We start from the raw sequence: 16,541 nt of genomic DNA, 5'->3' as shown, positions 1-16,541 counted from the left end.
AAGAAAGAGGGATAACTAAAGTAACAAAGTCCTTCAGAAGGCCTGTGGCTAAAGTGGCCCACGATCAGAATACAATTATTTTCTCCACTGTAAAGATGGACCCTCCATACAAACTGTTAAGTGAAGGAGTTCCTGCTTAGCTCCTGATGGGGAAAAAGGGAAGCCTGAGGATAAAACGGAAGGTATTAAATAGTCCTCATGTCTGAGAGATTTCTAGAGAAATGTAATAGGATCTGGGATACAATGGTAATAAGGGCATATATCAAGGCATCCTTCAAACACAGTTATTTCCCAGCTTCCACTTATCAACATTAGTGACACATGGTCTTCTGATATTCTCAGACTTCTAATCTCTAAATTTTCTAGCCTCTTATTCTTTGGGGGAATGGCTTAAAATGGTTAGCACTCCAATTCAAGGACCAGGAAAAATGGCACACAGCATTAAAGCAAGAAATGATGGATGATCTATAGAGGACAACGATCAGATACAAAATAATAGTTCTGTTACAAGAATGGATCACAATAAAGTCATAACTAGAAATAAGAATATAAGCCTTATTACATAGTTCTATTTGCTTTTCCAACAAAAATAAGATATTAAATAAGAGAATTAATAAAAACAGCTGGGCTTAAAAACTAAAGGAACTTTACATTTATGCAAAATGCCAGAAAGCTAAGTTTATCCATCTATTTATAGAGTGTTGTCCTATAATAGGAGCCCTGGTGGCATAGTGGTTAAGTGCTACAGCTGCTACCCAAAAAGTTGGCAGTTCGAATCCAACAACCACTCCTTGGAAACCCTATGGGGCAGTTCTACTCTGTCCTTTAGGGTTGCTATGAGTCAGAATTAACTGGACAGCACGGGTTTGGTTTTGGTTTAGGTCTTGTAAGTTCCCTAAGAAACATTTTAACTTCTACTTTTGTATCTAAATGAACTATGAGGTATAAGTAATGTTTTGACATTGCCACATTCTTTCAGTGGCTCAGAAATGAATTCAAGTACCTATAGTCAGCACTTTCCTACACTGCAGGGGAATGGAACTCCACTTGGAAGCCTTCATAGTTAGCTGGATTGAAAAATATTTCCAAGAATCCCTTGTTCCTCCCTTATACATGTGGCATTCATCTACTACATGGAAAACTTCAAAGACTCACTCCCTACATCCTTACCCTAAAACCACTTAATTATACTTAAAAAAAAAAAGAAACAAAACACTTTTGAGTACAGTTCTTAAAGACTGTCACAGGTCTTGAATCTATTTCATATTAAAATAAAACTGGGAGCAGTCTGCAACAACCAACCCTCAGTGCAGCAAATTACTAACCATTTAAGATCATCTTCAAATTGCATTTCCAACAAATTCGGCGTAAATCTAACTTCTCACACTTTTACATGAATAATGTACAATAAAGTATGTGTGCACACACATACACATTCACACACACTCATATGTATCTCACAATTATTTGTTATCATAAAACCATTAACAGAAGTTAACTAACCGTTCAGCTTTTATACTTCTTTCACTTCCAAGTCAGATCAACTACCAGCATTTAAGGTAAGATTTATCAATCATAGATGTGATTGTATTGTGTGTCATGAGGGCTGATCAACTTGTAAGAACTCATGACCCCACATGTGCAGAGTAGAACTCCACCATAGATTTTTCAAGACTGTGACCTTTGGGAAGCAGACTGCCAGGCCTGTCTTCGGAGGTGCCTCTGGGCAGGTATGAACCACCAGCCTTTACCCAGGCACTCCTCTGAAAGAACTTGAGCAGGTTAAAAATAATTACCAACCTCCTCCCTCCCCCACATCCCGCCCCACAGCATAGTGGTTTAGAGCTGAGGTACTAACCAAACGTCAGCGGTCTGAACCCACCAGCGGCTCTGCAGGAGAAAGATGTAGAATTCTGCTTCCATAAAGATTACAGCCTTGGAAACCCTATTGGGCAGTTCTATTCCGGCCTATAAGGTCACTAGGAATCAGAACAGACTGGAGGGCAATGGGTCGGTAACCCTGCCCTCATCTTTAAGTAATTGTTTAATATACCCATTATGAATCTGTTAAAAGGAAAATCAGTCCACCAACATGTAAATAATTAAGTCTCAAGTAAAACTGTGGGATATTTGTTAAGCAAAAGGAAAGGGGAGACAATGGGAAGTGCTATGCAGCACTGTGAAACTGCTTCACAGCACCATCCAGCTGTTCACACTCCTCAGACTGCTGTGAAGGGAAAAATGCCTTTTCAACTAGTTTAAAAGAAACCAGAGGTAGGAAACTTCTCGAATATTACAAGAGAAACTTTACAGTGACTCCATGAAGAATCACATGGGGATTGTGGGATATGAGGCAGGGGGTGATGTGCCTTGGGGATAAATGTTTCATGAAAGGCTCACTGGCCAGTCTTGCTTGCATTCTATACCATAGCATATTAAAATAGTGCAGCCTACAGCACTATTTTCAGATGTTGTTTTAAAACCAGTGTTGGCCTGTGGTTTGCATTTTCAGTCAGACATAGTTTACCATTTAAGCATGCAGTTTGAAGACTAAACACTCAAATTTTCAAGGCTTGGAAATAAAAAGCCTTGCCACAGCAAACTATTTTAACCAAACTCTACTTAGTTACCTGAATAAATTCATACTGACCAAAAAACAGTTTGCTATTAATTTCAGTAAATCTTATACTTAACTAATTTTTAATTATCTAAACTTTGTTTTTAAGTTTTTAGTCTAGTCTGATAGTAACAGTTTAGTTTAGGAATGAAGACTTCGGCTAAAAACCAGGACATGACTTAAAGTCAGCAATAAAGTTTTAGGCTGACATGACTGTGTACTCACAAGCCAGGATTTGCTCAACTTTTTAAGTGCCTTCACAGATTAAATTTTGAGACCGCCTTTAAAAATACACTTCGAAGAACTGTAATTACTGTGGTCAAGTAATGAACAAGCCATTAACATTCTCCCTCATTTCCTTGAACCAAACCAGGTTTCCCAAACACACTTACCATGAACCGGCTCTGTTATCATATTTTATTATACCAATCAATTGGTACAAGTAAGACATTTTCAAAGTGCCTAAATGACAACCTAAGGAGTACTGGTGGCGCAGTAGTTAAGTGCTTGGCTACTAACTGAAAGGTCAGCTGTTCGAACCCACCAGCCACCCCACGGGAGAAGGATGTAGCAGTCAGTCTGCTCCCTTAAAGATTATAGCCTCGGAAACCCCACAGGGGAGTTCTACTCTGGCCTGTGGGGTCGCTATGAGCCAGAATTGAATTGACAGCAATGGGTTTGGTTTGGGCTTTGAAATAACCTGATTTGTTAAGTTATATAAACCCACAGAACCGTATTACCCTTATTTAATAGACTCATCATTATACTCCAAAAATGGGACTACTTTGTAGGTTACAAACTGTTGGTATCCAGCCAATAGATGTATTTAATTTGTGCTGAAAACTGTCTTAAAACATGAATTTCATTTGCCAACTTTACAAATCACGAGATGCACGTTAAAATCTGGATTACCTTCTCTTAGGGGAAAAAAAAAAAGGAACATGGACTATATTCCCACACAATGGCTGGAGCTGCTCATAACTTGCTGCTTAGATGGGGCCAAGTACTCTCCAATCTGCCTTATACCTGCCAGGTCCTAGAGACATTTGAAAAGCCACTTCCACTATATCGTAATGAGACCAATCCTACATGGCTTGTGACAGCAATCTAATTTTAGTCATATATCTGGAACATCAAATTGTTGCATGCCATATTAATGAAGACAAGCAGCCACTTTCAAGAACTAAAGTTCCTAACAAATTTTTTTTTCAGTAAGCTATATACGCATAATTTTTAAAGGAACTTTATATACGCATAATTTTTAAAGGAACTTTCATATTTACCCCCATTTCTAATAAAAATATTGGAAAATTGAAACAGACGCTATTTGACTTTACAGACAGTAAATGTAAAACCAAGCATCAACTTGGACAGCACTAATTCCCAATATGACCCTTTATGGAGGAACATTTAATCTATTCTTGGGGAAAAAAAAATTAACATGTAAAGCAATTAAAGCATTCTTGGTTTAAAAAAAAAAAAAAAAGGCCCTAGATACATTGTTAAGCAGCCAAGAAGTATTACCGATGTTTCCACAAAATTATACTTAATTCCAAAGGCAAAATGAAGCAATAAAGGACACTGTCATTTTTCTCCACTACACCATTAATTTTTTTTTGTTCATTTCAACCACATCTTTTGGAAAACAAAGTTAAAACTCTTAGCCGAGAAATTTCCATAAACTGATCATTTGACTTCCAAAAGCTACTTTAAACAGGAATTAGCGGGGCTCACGCTACTAATCAGACTCTGATTTGAAACAAGTATTTTCAGAAAATGTTACTAATGCAGATGGCATAAAACTTAACATAGGAGTCTAGAAAAAAGACCTTACTAGAAAAGTTAAAGGTCAAGATACCAGTACACTACACCACACAATTCTGTATAAGACCCTATAGTCCCTGGGACACTATATTCTAGTTCACATATGCTGACTCAACTAGTTTCATTTCTATCTAGCTCCTAACACAGATATATTCTTTCTTGATCAGGGCTTCAAACTGGTTCGAACCCCTGCTGAGAATTTGCATTTCCACCCCCAGATACACTGAATTAGAATATACATTCTAACCAGATCCCCATTTTAACGGTCATTCCCAGGTGACTCTTAGATACACAAATTTTGAGAACCACTGCTCTACTAGTGGTTCTCAGAACTGGTCCCTAACCAGCATCATTAGCATGGCCTGGGAACTTGTTAGAAGTGCAAGTTGTCAGCAGGGGTTGGAACTCAGAAGGAACCACTTTGAAGCCCTGTTCTTGATAATATATAAATGACTGATCTGAGCACTTACGTTTTATTGTGTAACTGATTTCAGACACACTGAATATTCCCTTAACTTTTTCTGAGCATTTCCATTTCTATACTTCATTAATGTGATGACATTAAGATCTTTTATCCCCTAAAACAGTATATTGAGTTTTTGGTTTGTCAATGAAATATATTTAAGCAGAACTGCCTATTTAAAGTGAACTAAATAAAACTTTTTTTTTTTTTTTAAATAAAACTCTAATTGTAATTTTGACCTTTCTCCTGCAAATATTGGTTGAGGTAGGGGCATTTTCTCAAGCCAGGCTTTTAATGAGCAGTCTTGGTATGAACAACTTATTCTAGAGTTCGAAGGGTTTCTTGACTGATGCTTTCTCATCAGAACTACTTGCAACTATATCCTACACAAACTTGCTGGAATTAAAAAAAAAAAAAAAAAAAAAATCGCAAGCATTATACTATATCCACTGGAGGGCACTCAATATGACCAAAGGATACAATGAAAACTTGCACTACTGCTACTCTCTGCTGTTTCAGGTTTGAGAGGGATGGGGGGCGGGGGAGGAATGTCTCTTAAAAGAAGAGGTGTCCACATTTACCCTACATGAAAAAGTTAAAAAGGTGGTTTAAACCCTAAAAATGAGTTTCTAATCTACCTTTCTCTCGAGTTTTTTTCCTTAGGGACAAAGTAGATTACATACATAATTCAATAGCAGGGCTCAAGCTCAACAAATGAATCCAGGTTTCAAAATGAGTCAAGCGCAGTCTTGCAAAACAAAAGCAGTATTAAGTAAACAAAGGAAATACAGAACTTTCTCCTAAGTTTAAGAAATGAAAAACTGCGTTAACACCTACTCATCTTCAAACAACACAAATCACGTGTTTATTAACTATCCACCTTCCTTTTGTGAAACCTGAGAAGCAGGTATTTATTTGCGCCTCTTAATTTGGTTGTTTATCGCACAATTAGAACAATATTGCATAAAGTCTGTTACAGTAAAAAAACAGAATGATTCTGCAAATCAACACCCTCCCAATGAAGGGAAAAGAGGCAACAACTAAATGCTCTGGGCAAATAATTCAGAAGTAGATCTTAGTCCATGTTTACTGTTTATTTTTACGGTATAAACATGTTTTCAGTCAAGCTATTTCAACAGTAAATACCACAATCCCAATTAAAAAAAAAAAATGGGCTGTAAGAAAACAACCAACTTAACACAGTGTTTTCAAAAATAATGTTACAAGTCAACATACAGCACTAGAAAATAGTTGCCAATACTTTCACCGGAAGTTTGTCTTGCTCTAATAGCCTTCATTCTTTCCACCTTGAGTTGGCAGTCAAGCGTGCTTGTAGCCAAGCTCAAAGAACAGACTTAAAATTTACCACCTACTCATCTATAATTATTATCAGCAACTACTAAGCCAGGAAAGGGAAATAGACTCATAACTGGACAGATGCACTGTTTCATTTCAATAATACAAGTTTCATCTAGATAAATATACTTACACAGTCCATTTCTGGTGTTTAATTTCACTGCTACTGATAACCATGTAAGAATGATATTCAAACTTTAGATTTCTCCATGGCCCTAGTTTCAACATTCGACTTGTCATGCCCCTCCCCCCGCAACTAAACAAATAAAAAAGATATCCACAGATAGTTTTTCTAAACATCACATCTCAAAATACATTTGGGGAAACTTGCCTACTTCATGTTTTCCCTTCTATCCTGGATAACAGGATTTATGAAAACAAGCATATGGAACTCCATTTACGACAATTTTTACTCCAATCATCACTAACAGCAGTAGAAAGCTCAATTCAAAGTTCAATAAGTTTTAATACTTGAATATAAATTTTTCTACAAATTAATCTTGGTAAATGAAGTAATCAGGTTAAAAAAAAAAACTCTTGACTGCTTCTTGACACCTCTATATTGTTAAATGCTTCATTTTTTATTAGCTACCTTGTGGGAAAAAAAAGTGTTAGTTTTCCCTTACAACTATCGAAAATGACCGTTCTGGCCTCTGAAAAATTCTCAGGCCTAGGAAGCCACAAGGACTCTAAGTTACGTGCTACACTGAGACTTTTAGCGCAGTGTTTTTTTATTTCTCCCTCAAGGACTTCAAACCTGAATAGTCTCTGCATTCCTTTAATCCTATGGAACAGTCTTCTTCAAGTTTTTCAAGTTCTTCAGTTACTGTTGCAATCACTTTAGGGCCTTGTCCTTGTACATGGCCTTCAGAACAAAGACTAGGTCAAATTAATGAATATTGGGTGCAAATTAATCAAATTTTGTCTAGTCTGAAAGGAGAGTCTCAAATAAACATTGATGGTACTGTTTTTTTTTAATCCAGAGGTTTTGTGAGTTTAAATGTAGAAGTAAAACAAATGTAGCAGCAGACTTAGATCACACTTAAAAGAAAAGATTCCAAACAACACATCTTGGTCACTCATTTAAGCAGGAAGTAAATAGCAGCAGACCTTAATTAGCATTTCAAGTTTTATCTAACATTACTTTCTCAGGATGAAGACAAGGCAAGGAGAAAACTTCTCTGAAGGTATGAAATGTTCACCAAGGGACAAAGAGTGAAATGGCTTCCTAAATTCCAGGCAAAATACTTTTCTAACTTAGCAATCTGAAAAAGATTAGCCTAGACTTTATCAAAAGAAACGCTGCCGTCTCTTCAAGTCGCTGTCTAGTCTAAGCCACCGCTATTCATGATACAAAGCTCTCATTTCACTAAAACCACTCCTCGATTTCCTTTTGCCGACCTCTGCATACCAGCAGCCCAGTCTCTCTTCATTCACCACTCACAAACTCAGGGGGAGGGGAGACCACAGATGTCTGGAAGATACAAAGTATGAGACAATGCTGCCTCCAAAAGCGAGCAGAAAACGAAGGAAACAACTACAACAAACTGCCAAAGCTTTCGAGCTTAGCCGATTGAGAAGCGGGCTGTGGGAACTCCGAAAAGTCTCTGTTCAAAAAAAAAAGCCTTTCCCCCAGACAAAACACTGAAAGGAGTTGCCGTGCTTGAATTACACTTGGCCAATTTCGTAGCTGGGGAAAAATTCTCTCTGCTGGGGGGGAAAAATGTGCTCTAAAAATAGTTTAATTATAAAACTATTGGAATAAAATGCTTTTACGAACAGATTTCTCAAAACAGAGGCAAAGTCCCACACTTCACTTTACACTAACAGTCAGCCCGTCGCCCTCGGACTCCCCCCCCCCCCATTTCACTGGGTCTCACACCCACCTACATAAACCCAAGACTCCCAGTAATATCCCACGCGTCCTCGCTGGCTATCATTCACCTGCCCGACACAAGAAAATTTAGGTGCAAGACACAAATCTTACACGGGCAAACCCTGCTGGCGCATCGCACCGGCTGCACTGAAGAGTTTTGTTCCTCTAAGGCTTAAAGTTGCTTCAATTTTAACAAGCGCCAGTGCCAAACTCGCACAGGCATTAGAAAATAATAATTTTCTTATTCTCCTTGGGAAAGAAAAGGGGACTCTAGAAAGCCCACTGGCTGTGTCCCCACCGCAGGAGCGACCTAGCGTAGCGCCCCTTCCCCAGCGCCCGAACCCCAACTCTCGACTCGGGCTGGGAAGGCGGAGCCCCACCCCCGCCCCCCACCCCAGCCCCGGCGCATCCCGAGGCCCAGGGTCCCTCCCCCAAACTCGACCGCGGCCGGAGCCCCGGACGGAAACCACGGCCCCCCCAACCCGCCGGCCATCCGGGCTCCTGGACGCGCCCCCCGCGGCGCCCCCTCCTCCCCCAAGCGGCGCCCCCCGGACCGCCGAGGGGCAGCGCGAGCGGAATCGGGGCCCGGCCGCCGCCCTCCGTCCACCGGGCGCGGCCCGTCGCCGCCGCCTCCAAGGCGCCCCAGCCCGCGCCCCCCGCCTCGGGCCTCCGGGCTGCAACGGGCCCGGGTCCCCTCCGGCTGCCGGGACCGCGCGCCCGCGACGAAGTTTGGCTCCGAAGAGGGAGCAGGAGCAGCCCCGGAAGGGTAAGGAAAGGAGCGTCCAGCACCTCAGGGGAACAGGCTCCGCCCGCCGCGGGAGTCCAGTAGTCCTCGGCCTGCGGTGGCGGCTCGGCGGGGACTGAAGCTGCTCCTTGGCCCTTCCACAGTTTCCGTCTCCGCCTCCCCTCGCTCTCCGCTCCCAGGGCCGGGCTAGCGCAGCTGCCACAGACCGAGAGGCTTAAAATGGCGCCTCACAAGGAGCTCTTATAAGGGGCGCAGCAGCGCTGTATCCTGCCGCCGCTGGCGGAGCATTCCGCCACGCGAGGACAAGGGGCGGGGCGCGGGCGGGCGGTGGAAAGTAGTCCCTGGCAGCCTGGCCGCCCGCCGCGTCCCCAGGGCCCCGGGCCCGGGCGGGGCGCGCGCCCTCCCAGACCATCTTTAGGGTGCAGGCCGGTAGTTGCCTCTCCGCGCGGGAGCGGAGGCCGTCCCGTGGGGGCGTTATGGCCTGAGGCGGAGAGGCCGGAGTTCCTGCGTGCTGGGGCGGGGGCAGGGCGGCACCGAGGTCTCCCACTGTCCCGAGCCCGGCGCCCCCGCCCTGCGCGCCCACCGGAGCATGAGAGCCGACGCCGGGCTCGCCGCGCGCTTTTCGCCGCCCGCCCGAGGCGGCCCCTGGGCCCCGACCCTCGGGAGCTGTGCGGAGCGGGCAGAGCCGGGTCCCCGGAGGGTGGAAGTTCGAAGCCGAGGGGTGGCGGCGCGGGCACCGGGGTCGGGGCCCGCCTGCCTTCGAGCTCTGCCTGGGCGTCGCCGCCGCCGACCCCGCTGCCCCGCTGTCCGTCGGGGACTCCGGTTGTGGTCTGTGCCACACACTCCCTGCCAGGCCAGGCTCGTAGCCCAGCTGCACACCACCCCAAAGCCCCCCACCGTCAGGATCGTGGATCTCGCATCCCGACCGGCTGCGCAGCCTGAATCCGGATGGCAGCGACCGGGCCGAGCCGCCTTCCATCCCACTACGGGAGGCTGCGCTCTAGATTGTGCGCCAGGTCTGCAATTCAACAAGTCCTTATGAGTGCCTACTGTGAACAAATGACTAATGGAGATAGATTAGCTAGAGACAGTCAGTTAGGTTAATTCTTATAGATTCCAATTTTATCTGGTTCCGCTGTGCTAAGTACCGGTAGATTTATTTGTGGAGATTTTTCTTTGTGGGAGGTGTATTTCAACGGTGTTACATGAGAAAGCGAAGTATGTTGTTTACGGAAGGAGTTGTCGACTAGACAGCCTCTAATTTTTTTTTTAAGCTAATTTTCTTCAACGACAAAAACATTTTCTAATTCGTTTTGATAGGCTGAAGTTGGGTCTTCATCTCCCTTGGAAATGTCCCCATTGTAATCCAGCAAGATTGGCATTTGTGAAAGCTGAAACAATTATTATCGACTCACTTTCTCTAGTCTATTGCTTTATGCTTATTTTTCATCTAAAGCAATGAAGAGAGTACAAAAAGCAACAGTGAAAGTTATGTTGGGGCTTTTATACCAGAATTATAATTAATGCATGCAAACAAGAAGCGTTTATACATAGGTACAGGCAGGAAACCTAGCCTTACTGGTTCACTCAAGGAGTAGCACTGGTAGTTTTAGCATAGCTAATACTTCAGGGCCAGTAGGTTAAACTCCGTTCTGCAGTTTTAAAAAATACTTTATTATATACAGTTATGATAACTGTCGTCTATCGCCATAGCCCATGTGGGTTCCTGCAATGAAAAAGTCCAAGCCCTAAGATGATACTCAGTGAGATCTATTGTCCAGAATGACTTTATCATATGCAGTTTTGCTAGTAATCTGTGGAATTAAGTGTAGCTGATGCTTGTGGTCAGTTCAGCTGGTCGTAATTTAGACAATTGGAACAGAAAAAGGTATTTAATCAAAGCAATATTTCTAATATAAACTCAGAAGTATAAATGGTATTTCCAGGTATTAATCCCCAATTTTAACTCTTCTGTACAGAGTTAAAGAATTTAGGGTTGATTTGATTACAGTCATATGTCTTAAAATCAGATGACAGATTAAACAGTATTTAGAGGGTTTTTTTTAGCAGATGTTTGCTTTTTCTATGCTCAGTTTATTTTTGCTGAATAAGGCATGGTGTTAACACTGGCGTAAGAAATATTTGCATCATTAGACAATCTAAAGGATAAAAATACTCTTAAATTTGTATGTCTGTATTCAGGTGCCAAAATAATCCAAGCATTTTTCTCTAAATATAGAATTAATGTTTTTAATCTGTTGATACTTTAAGCAAACACATGTTTTTAGAGGAAATGATAAGATTTGCAGCAATGCAGCAAGCAGTTTTTCCCGTCAGATGTAAGTATACTGAAGAGTTATTGGGTGACTAGCATTAAAACAAATCAGTTGAATTTAACAAATTTCTCCGATTACTTATTTCCTCCTCTCATAAAACAAATTGTTCCAATTGTCTCATCAAAAATATGAGATGACTTCTGTGCAATGAAGATAAATACTATCATTAAACCAAAGGACAAGTATCGAAATACCTAATGAGTTGGTGAAATAAGTGATTTTGTAAAAAATGATTTTTAAAAATTGACTTTGAGCAAGACATTTCATAAAAAAAAAAAAAAAACCCTTGATTATCACCTTTTCCTTGTAGAGCCAGCCCACTTGAGTTTGAGATAAATTAATTCGTTCTGTGAGACTGCAACAGACAAATGGTTCTAAATTTCAGCCAGTGTCCCTAGAAACCCAGCACGTCTCCAGCTGGTTTAGCAGTGGAGGTATTATTGTGATATTCGACCATTGGCAGATCAAGCAGTGACTACACAGAATCGAACGTAAAGCATCCCTTTGCTAAAACACATACCTTTGAATCACCTTTAGGCAAAGGAATAAATGCCCAGAGATTGTTTTTGCACTTGGGACAGAAGCATTTATCGAGTCAGCATTGTGAAGAAGGCCAGTTCACTTTTTGGGTGGTTAACTCTATCAAATCTATTAATTAAACACTTATTGAGCACCTAAGACAATGAGGTTCGTTTAGCAAGAAGGAAACAGATGACTGGATCTTTTGTATTAGATCCTTTAAATTAATAATTATAAATGTTAATCAGCACTACTTGGAAATAGAAACAGAAAACAAGAGCTGTGAAATCAGGGTGTGGTCTCTGGACTCTACATCCGAATTCCCTTAAAAGGAATCCCCTTAAAAGGAATCCCCCCCCCCAACAAAAAGACTAAATAATAGTCCGTGCTTTTAAAAACAGTAAATCCCCACTCTCTAGGAAGGCACATTAAAAGTATTTATGACAACCTGAAAACACCAGACAATAGTTAGGGTCAGTTTTTCATTTAGCAGTTCGTCAAGTGGGCTATTTATGGACTATTTTTGATTTGCAATACATCATCTCAGGGTTCAGTGTTATCTTTTGATTTCGTTCCAGCTCAACAGGCTAAGTAGTTGTAAATACCTCTTGTCAGACTACATGGTTGGCTATTCTCGCACACACAAGTAATCTGGGAACCCACTGGGCAGATTTGGCGGAGAGTCAGTGTGGAAAGCTTGCGTCTGGTGTGCATTTCAGATCGAATGAGGGGCCGTGAAGGTGGTGGAACACGATGGTGGTGGTGGTGGTGGTGGTGGCAGTAGCGTTATGTTCATGGCCTCTTCAGTTATGCCAAGAACACCCTTCTGCTCGCAGTTCTGTGTTCCGGAGGCCTTCGCTGGTTTGGCAGGACATTCCTTGCCATACTGAGGAAGTACATTTTAATGGCAACCATAGAAAGTGTGAAGGACGAGAAATGGAGACATCACCCATGATATTCAAAGAACACAAAGGTATCTGTTTCTCCATGTTGCTAAGTACTAATACAAATACCGCCACATCCCTAAGAAATCATGCTTTGGAGGCACCGTCTACCTCCCAACACACACACGCACACACCTCTAATAAAAATTTCAAAATGGTTGCAGATACTTCATTCACAGGAAGGTTAAAGGCGTTTCCCATCGCAAGAAGGATTAACTTACCGGAGGATTCTGGGACTGCAGATGTATACTGCGGCAAAATCCTAAATTCATCGAAAAAAATGATTTCTGGACTCCAGCTGCTAAAAATAATAGAATTATGGTAAATCATGGATAAGATTAAAACAACAAGCCATTTTCACATTCCAAAGTGTTCAGGAAAAAAAAAAAAAAAAAGATTCTTTTAACTCATTTCTTAAACAATGCAAATTTTAAAGTAGCTTTTCTTTCCAGAGCACGCAGCGCCATGAAATCGATAATTTTTGATCTTTCGGTTAGTAGGCAACATGGTGAGCTGTTGCAAGGACTGCAGGCAGCAGACATGTTCTTGTCAGCTAAAAATTTTCATATTGTTTTTGAGTCCATTGAGATTTGTAGATACGATATCACCAGTTTTTGTTTTAGCTTGCGCTAGGCTATGGGGACGCAAATCCTCAGTTTATCGACATAGACATGTCTATTGCTTTATATATAGTAAAAACAGGGAGTCTTACTGGATCTTAAACAAAAAATTATGTAAAAGGAGTGGCTGGTGTGATTATAATCCCATCATGCAGGGTCCACGGTTCCCATTTAGTGAAATTTCGCAGAGGGCAACTTCTTAAGAACATCCCTGCTGTGCAGAGTGAAAAGCATGAACCAACCAAAGACAGAATTCATCTGTGTTTATATTTTACAAACAATGAAAAACCTACTCTTTGTATGCCTTTGTTCCCCCACCTTATTATTTCATGAAAACTGCAGCATTTTCCCCACCCCCATCCAAACACTCACCACCCCAGACTGCAGTATGCCGTCCCTTTTTTGCTTCTCCTTCACCTTCTTTTCCGCTTTCGCAAATTCTGCACGCGCCATCTTTGTGAGGGGTGATGCTTTGCTAATTTCAGTTACCCTTATTCTCTTACAAATCAGTTCAGAAATAGAAAATTATAGTGCACGTTGGGGGCTTAATTTGCCTAAATTTCTTTCCGTCTTCCCTTCTGACATTGAGAAATGGAAACGACAAAGGGAAACAGCCAAAAAGAGATATTTCTATGATTGCCATAACCTGTTGTATACAGTGGTGATAAAAAAAATATATTATTAACATAATAGTAACAGCTGCAGCCTAAATAGAAGCTATGAGATAATTAATGTGCTACAACAAATTAATTTGCTGCAGGTGCTTCTGGCTCTGAACTGAGTAATCCATGCCATATAAAGTCTAAGTACAATTAAGATTCCCACCCTCCCCTCGCTAAAACAAAATGCAGAGCAAAACGTCCTGTTTGGTCAATATTATGCATGCCTATTGTAAAAAAAAAAAAAAAGAAAGAAACAATCCTTCCCAGTCTCTTTCTCCCTGACCCCCACCAACCCATCCCGAATGGTTCAGTCATCAGTGGGTGTGTGTGGAGTTGCCGCCTATGTGTATGTGTGTGTGTGGGTGTGTAGAAGGTAAGGCATTTTTCAACATATGGAGGTTTTATTCCATGTCTGAATTTGAAAAACAGGTGGACCAGCTCTAGATCTCTTTTAAGAAATTGGAGATCATGTATAATATTTAAGGGCTCTTGGGTTTAAAACAAAAATTACATGTATTCATGTGCATTGCTAGAAGAAAAATAAATGTTGAGCAGTGAGCTATCTGAATGTTTTTTTTTTTAATCATTTATCTATCTTGGAGAAAAAGAAAATGTGTTTAATGTAGCACTCTGCATTGATGTGAAAGATTTTTTTACTCTCACTGACTGTCAAGTTGAGTGTTTATGGAAAGTGGTGGTTGGTCATATCACAAGTGTGTGCCAGAAATACATTATATCAGGGTGGCTCCGGCAGGGGCCTGGAGAGGGTCACAGTGCTAGAAGCAAATGTCCGTTTTCTGTTTTGCACCACCCAGCAAAAAAATAACTTTGGGCCTAGAAAAATGGAAGAACATACAGGTTTTTTTTTTTTTTTTTTTTAGCTACTTAAAAATTTCTCTTGGAGTAAGGATACCATCATTTCTGATTTTACTCCTGTGATAAAGACATTTTTGTTTTTATTGCAGCCTTAATTTGTTAAAAAGCCATAAATGGTCAATTCTATCATAGTCAAAATTTTTGAGATTACCGGTTATTAAAATTCATTGTATTAGATGATCCTAAACTTTATTCTGAATCTTGTAATAGAATAATTTCTTCTATAATACATAGATTTTTACAGCATTTTGATTTAACTTTGCATTAATTTTAGTTCTGGATGAAGATAGAAAATTTTTCACACAAAACACTATTCTGTCTATACCCAGGATACTGTATTTGCATATGTTTTCTTGAAAACACATTTTATTTCACATATGCCTTTTAGGTGGACAGAAAATGCTCCGAGTCACCGCCGTTCATGATGCAGAGGTATCGTATGTTTGCCACACTTTTTCCTGTGCGGTGACAGACACGCATTTTACTCCATCTTTCTTTTGTTTATACTCAAGCTTTTTCTTCATGATCCGTTTTCAAATCTGCTCATCATTTGAATTCATAATCATAGATTTCGAGTTGGGGGAAAAAGGGAAACAAAACAAAGGCCGTATTGGTCTCCTTTGAAAAAGAGGAGGAAAAAATAGCCAATTTTTTGATAAAAAGGAGAAAAGTCAAGAATATAAGGTATGTATCTCCTCTGGGATTTTCCAATAATTTTCATATCAGCTGATCGTGTTGGTCGAGACAAATGGAACTCTTTGAAATCATGTATTTATGATTATGAAATCAATAAGGCAAATGAAGAAAAGAGTTTAATTTCTTTTGCTTCAAGGGATTGTCCATTCAAAGTATTTTTCCTTCTGCTGTAAATTATGTTAAAAACTAAGCTGCAAGAAATCAAGATGGTAAATGTACAACGTACATATCTCCTGTCTTCTATTAATGTTCTTTTCTCTTAGCAAAATGATCCCAGTTACTTCAACCCTTCTTCTTATGATATAGTTTTCAAAACCCTCGTTCTTAGTTTTTCAATACAAATAACATCCTGCAGGTTCTGAGCAATAAAAAATCATTGTTGTAAGCTATGTCAGTTTGGGGCAGTTTTTTACACAGGAAAAGCTAACTGATAGGACCAAGATGATTTGATTTGGGTCTTATTTTTAACAATCATAGTGCAGGTTTGTACTGAGCTTGTTGTCAAACCAAAAAATTCTGAAGATTTTTAAATTAAGCACTCTTCTTAGTAAAATAATTTTGAGTATGCACTTCCTAGTTGTCTACTTATTAAAACTATATACATGTACTGCTGTCAATACATATATTAAACATCAACCAAGCTTAGCTTTTCTTTTTTTTTAAGATAAAAAGTAAATATAGAAGTTGTAGTATTTTATTTCCTCATCCCAGTGGATTCTCTTGTGCATCTTTTTGGTTATACGCAGCCCACTCAGGACTGCTGTTCTAAACCTCACATCATCTGTTGAAAGCCACGTCTCACCGATTCTGAATTTGTGCAATTCATTTTTAAAAACGAAACTCTGAGCTTTATTTATTATAGTTGCTGACCGTTGCAGAATCTTCAGGGAAATCCACTTTGATCTTTTCTATTAACTGACTTTAAGTAAACGCTGTTTGGTAAAAACTGCCATTTGGGTATCTAGCAAATATACCTAGGATGTATGCTGGTTTATGGAATCTCTGGC

General features: G+C 40.5%; 1 protein-coding gene across 4 annotated transcripts in view; it reads right to left on the bottom strand.

Moving 5' to 3' along the window:
* CTNNB1 (catenin beta 1) overlaps nt 1–9,120 on the bottom strand; it is a 40,596-nt gene extending 31,476 nt beyond the window's left edge. For all 4 annotated transcript variants that reach the window (XM_049861934.1, XM_049861930.1, XM_049861931.1 and 1 more), the window contains exon 1: nt 8,926–9,120. The gene's annotated coding sequence lies outside the window, so the exon portion shown is untranslated. The remainder of the gene's footprint in view (nt 1–8,925) is intronic.
* Between the last annotated feature and the right edge of the window lie 7,421 nt (nt 9,121–16,541).

This window comes from Elephas maximus, chromosome 20 (genome assembly GCF_024166365.1).
Source record: "Elephas maximus indicus isolate mEleMax1 chromosome 20, mEleMax1 primary haplotype, whole genome shotgun sequence".
Classification (NCBI taxonomy): domain Eukaryota; kingdom Metazoa; phylum Chordata; class Mammalia; order Proboscidea; family Elephantidae; genus Elephas; species Elephas maximus.
Note: the sequence above shows the minus strand (reverse complement) of the source record. Positions and strands in the feature narration are given on the sequence as shown.